Here is a 5910-nt window from a genome sequence, read left to right as displayed (position 1 = left end):
TATATATATATATATATGCTGTATTTGTATTATTCAGCATATATATATATATATAACACAATAACTTAAAATAAATCATGTTTTAAAAATTTTATTTTAGGATTTTTATCAGCATATGGCAGTTAAAAAAAATATTTGTTTTGATATTAAATCATTTTGAACATGATTTTGCTTTTTAGTCTCTGATTGCTGCCATAGTACTGTTTAACTTTTTATTTTAAACTTTGACAGTTCCATTGTGTCTTAAAATTTTAATTTTTTGGTGCTAACTTATTAAGAATTCTCTTAAATCTAGTCGTAAAATCTAGAGTTTTTTTCCACAAAATTTTATTTAATTTTTAAGTATTTAAATTGCTCAAAATGCCTCTCTAAGTGTTGCAATCAAAAATGAGCCGTGATTGGTTATGATAACACTTGAGCGTATTATATATCTGTCTTCTTAATCCGCAAAGACTTTACAATGCTTTTTCAATTTTAAGTTCACATTAATCTTTAAAATTGTTTTTTGATAGTTTGAAATTTTTTGAGTTTAAACTGTTGAGAGTATATGTAAAATGGAAGTACGTTTCCATAAAGCTGAGTTGGATATCGGGAAAATTACCAAAAATAAAAAAACCCAGTTATTACAGGCTAATTATACAGGGTGCATAGCGATTTTAAAAAGTGCTTAAAGGTGCTTATTTTCGATTTTCGTTTTTTAAAGGCTATTAAAAGTGCTTTTTTCACTAGGTGTTTTTAAAAAGTGCTTAATTTTCCCTTTTTCCAAATGAGATTTTTCCTTTACTATGCTGATTTTTGCTTCAAATTATGCAAAAAAGACACAGTTCACATTGTTCTATTCAACGTTTTCATAATTAATATGAAAACGTTAACCCCAATTGAACCCCAATCTATTTCGGGGTATAGTCAGTCCGTAGCGTATGAAAACACCATTCGTTTTACATGATTCAAAATTTCATGAATTTTGACAATTGTCAAAAACAATGTCAAAAGGTTTTTTTTCTAACATGACGATTAAAACAAGATAATACCATTGATTGTCAAACTTTCCAACTCTGCCTAGTTATGATATATTTTTAAAGTGCTTAAAAATGTTTTTTGAGCGCTTGAAAAGTGCTTATTTTTTGTTGAATAATTTGGCTACGCACCCTGTTGCATTTTTTTGGGCTGAAACCAGAAATGTGAAAGCTCAAAGATATGAATAAGTATAATAAAATAGCCATAGGTTAAAATAATTTTCAATTATAGTCTAGCTATTTAATTTAATGATAATCAGTGGTGGATTAGATTAAATAGTTATAGGTAAATATCAGAGACTAATGAATTAAGCATTTAGTATCACCAAATAATTAAAAAAAAAATCAGCACTCGAAAGAATCTAGTCATTGAAAAATATTGGTCTTATATTACTGCAATGTATGTGTCAACTCTCAAAGTTTTACTTGATGCAACTCAATTTATCGATATAATTTCAGCAAATCATTAAACTAGCAGTTTTTCTTTCACTAAAGTTTAAAGATTAAAAAAAAAAAAATTCTCATGTGAATCTAAAATACTTACTAATGCAATCTTTTTTGAATTTTGTGTTAAGTATTTAAGTAGACAGTAATGCTCATATCTATTCTCAACTTTTTTATTCTTAAATAGTAATCTTGCTTTGGCTAGAAATTATTTTTAAATGCATTTATAAAATTATTATGACTTTCTTTTTGTAATATAGCATTAACAAAATATGATTATTGTTGATTCTCTAAATAATAAATTCTTTTAGTGCTTGCAAAGAATACTTAAAAAAAATTAATACATATTCAGACGTGCCAACCTAGCAAAATTAAAATTCAGGAGTTTCCGTAACAAGAATTCAGGAGATTTCAGGAGGGGTAAAAAAAGGTGTATAGTATGCAACATTTAACACTTCTAATGAATTTTAAGTAAAAAATTTATTAAATAAGAATCCAAGAAATTTTACACACTAACAGGCCACAAATTGTGGAAGAGTATTAAATGGAAATAAAATATTTAAACACAGGTTCAATCCATTAGCTCATTTTTCCTTTACATTTCACAAACATAGCAACACAAAAATATATTGGGTAGATTTTCTTTATAAAACATTATTCAAAAACCCTTGACACTGTAATAAAAATGTACAAAAACTTTTAAAAAATAAACAAATTGAAGAGCTATTTTATTTTAAAAAACCAATTTAATACTAATGTATGTTTAAAAAATTTAACTAAGTTAAAAAAAAATGATGTAAGGCAAATAAAATCACTCAAATTGTTAAATGCTTTTTTTCTTCAAAAAATATAGAAATTCAATGAAACTTAAGAAGGTTATTTTATCAACAAATCGTAAATCACGTTTTAGTAAACAAAATAGTTTACAACAGTATGTTGCCAATGGTTGAAAAAAAACAAAACAATCCAACTGTTGCCAAACCATTGAAAAATACGCAGTAAAAATTATAAAAACAGTACGATACAATATCGTTTCCAACTATTGATATTGCATCCCCTCCCCCGCTCTTCCACTGACGTCACTTGATATCATCATGTGATGTCATCACATTAAACTCCACAGGAATAGGAGAGGAAGAAGATTCCTACCAATCCTACTGGAAGGGGGCGGGTCAAATAGGAGTGGTAACATTGAAGATGGGGGAAAAAATGAAGCACGTGCAGCTACGTTTCAGGCAGATGGTAGTTCGATAAGAGGGATTGAAATATTATAAGGGGGAATGGGATTCACGTGGAAAGAAAAACGAAATTTCCGCACTCGCTGAAAAAATCAGGTAATTTTGAGTTTGGGCGTCGATTGAGGTAAAATTTGGGAGTTTTTTTAATCAATTCCGGAGGGCGGGAGAATAACACAAAATTCGGGAGACTCCGCAAAATGCGGTAGAGTTGGCATGTCTGCATATTACTTCAAAAAATAAATAAGTGAAAAAATTAGTTATCCCTGTTGTCTAAACAAAAGTCTATTCATAGTTTTTAGTTTAATAATTATGTCAGTAATTTAAATTCACAGAAGTAAACATATTAGAATTTTAATTTAATACCCAGTTCATTAATGGGAATAAATATCATTGCATTGCTTAGTTGCTGAAAAAAATGTTTCTAAATTCACAAAACAGTCACTTATGTTCATTTTCAATTTCATTCATTCTATTGTTAAAACTCAAAGACAGGGATGAGATTTTTCCGCTTTTTTTACTTTTGTCTCTTGAATTTCAGCCTTTTTGTCAAAAACTCTGATTATCTAAAAGTTTCACATTTTCTTATATTTTTTTTAATTATAAATATTTTGCTTTTTTGAAGAATTTAGCCTGTGAAATAAAATAATTATATTTATTTCTGATTTTCAAAGATGAACAGAAAATTCAAACTACATATCTGCCAATCCTTCCACATTTTTACATTTTAGTTATTTTCGCTGCTTTCACGTGCAGAAGATAAGATTTTCCACATTTTTACCCACCCGCCAGATAGTTCGTATTTTTGTCATTCAGATGTCGCTGCTTCAAACGAGCTTTTTAAAAGTCTCTAGCCCGGAATTTGCTCATATTTCAATTCTTATTCACATGATTTGAATATCGTACATTGTGATTCTTATTTACGAGATTTGAAAATCCAATATCACTATTTGTTCTCACGCGTTTTTAAAAACCTATGTAGCAATTCGTATTCACACGAGTTTAAAATCAATTATCGCGATTCTTGTAAGAAGTGAGTTTTTAAAAAAAATTAGTTACTATGAGGGACTGTTTTTCTATCGATAGTTAGTATATATAGGCATATTCAAAACTTACATTCTGTGTAAAGAAGAATGTGACAAAGGCAGGTAAAGAAAGAAAAAATAGGATTTGTCAAAAGATGTTTGGTGATTAATTTAGTCGTTAGCCCATCCTCAATCTGTTTCCCCTCATTCACAAGCTGCATTACGAGAAATTTGCCCTTGTTAAAGGAGTTTTTTGCTGGTTTTGTAAAACATGAAGCAGTTGCAGCAAATTAAGCAAATAAAAAAATATATATATAGTGAACAAAAGCAATCACTTAAAAAGTTATTCAATTTTTTGTGGAAAATGAGTTGATTAACTCAGCACCAAAATTAAAAAATAATGCTGCTGTTATTTGTGGTATAAAATGCGAAATTCTTATCATATGAAAAATAATTATCCAAACAGTTGCTGATTATCATGTAATTTTTTCAAACTAAAATAGTAATTTTTGTTTATTATCTTAAATTGTCTGGAATTTATTATTAAATGATTGCATGCTGTAAAACTTACTCACGTGGAAATTCTGGTTTTTTGCCTTTTGGCTAATCTCATCCCTGCAAAGAGTATTGCACATCTTTTCATTTTGAATAAAATACAGTTTCGAAGAGGTAAAGAGAACTAATTTAACTTTAAAACTCTGAATCTACCATGCTCGAAAGGACAGGAGTGTGAAAAATTTTTAATCAGGAAATTTATGCAAAAATATGAAAAAAAATTCATTTATTTATTTTAAAAAAATATTGTGTGTGGTAAATTTTTTTTAATGTTTATGGAACGATGAAAGAACATCTATGGGATTGCAACTATCACTGGCAAATTGGCATTTCCTGGCTATTTGTTGTGTTATCTTCAGAATGTATTCTCTTATTGATAATATATTTTGGAGTTATTATTGATAATATATTTGGGAGGAGGTAAAGAAAACTAATTTAACTTTAAAACTCTTAATCTACCATGCTCAAAAAGACAGGAATGTGAAAAAATTTTAATCTGAAAATTTGTGCAAAAATGTTTTTTTTTTTTAAAGAAAAAAATGCATCTATTCTAAAAAAATATTGTGCATGGTAAAATTTTTGTTAATGTTTATGGAACGATGAAAGAACATCTATGGAATTGCTACTATCACAGTCAAAGTGGCATTTCCTGGCTTTTTCTTGTGTTATCTTCAGAATGTATTCTCTTTTCGATAATGTATTTTGGGGTCTGTCATTTTTAAAATATTTAACAGCTTGTTCACTTTACTTGAGGAAAGGACCACACCATGACCAAAGTAAATCAGGGTGGCCACCCACCTGGAAGACCTTGAAAACCTGGAATTATTAGGGAATTTTTTTTATACTGGAAAAAACCTGGAAAAGTCAAGGAAATTTGGATAAAAACCTGGAAAAATCAGGGAATTTTAAAGAAAGGCTGGAATTTTTCTTAATTTGAATTATTTTACTATCCGTTATATATACTTTATTTAAACTGAAATTTATCGTCAAACAGTTGAGATATCATGTACTTAGTAATACTTTGCTTGCATTAAAATTCTTTCCATTATTACCCTGCTAAACTAGAATTTAGCAGAATTACTAGAAAATTAGTAAATTTAAAGACTTCAGCTCCACAGATACTTTCTTTTGTACTCAACTTTGCAGCTTCTTACAAAAATAGAAATAAGTTAAACTTCTCATTATGTTATAAATAAATTTAAGGAAAGTGCTAAGAAACCAATTTGTTAAAAATTTAGCTGATAGCTAATATTAATTTGTGTTTAATATTAAAAATTTTTTAAAGCAACGTTTTGAATATAAAATGAGATTTTTATTCTATTAATATGGGATTCAAGTATAAATTTAATCGAAACATGGCACTTTTTATCATTTAATATATTTATTGTAGAAAAGATAAAAATGTCTGCTTTTCTTGTTTGAATTTAATAGGAGAGTCGGGTACCCCCGCCCACTGTCAATTTCATATGTATAGAATATTTTTTCAAGTCAATGGGCCATTGGACATTAATTGTTATATTAAAAAAAGATTATTTTCAAAGTTTCAAGTATTTATGCAGCTGGTAACATGGTAAACAATAGTTTTGAAAATATGTTGAATACAGTAGTCATGAAATTAAGAAAAATTGGTTGAAT

The 5910-nt window shown here is 28.1% G+C and overlaps 1 protein-coding gene across 1 annotated transcript in view; it reads left to right on the top strand.

The window, feature by feature from the left end:
• LOC107444575 (staphylococcal nuclease domain-containing protein 1) overlaps window positions 1–5910 on the top strand; it is a 61339-nt gene that overhangs the window by 21319 nt on the left and 34110 nt on the right. The gene's annotated exons all lie outside the window — the stretch shown is intronic.

This window comes from Parasteatoda tepidariorum, chromosome X1, assembly GCF_043381705.1.
Source record: "Parasteatoda tepidariorum isolate YZ-2023 chromosome X1, CAS_Ptep_4.0, whole genome shotgun sequence".
In the NCBI taxonomy this organism is placed as follows: Eukaryota; Metazoa; Arthropoda; class Arachnida; order Araneae; family Theridiidae; genus Parasteatoda; species Parasteatoda tepidariorum.
Note: the sequence above shows the minus strand (reverse complement) of the source record. Positions and strands in the feature narration are given on the sequence as shown.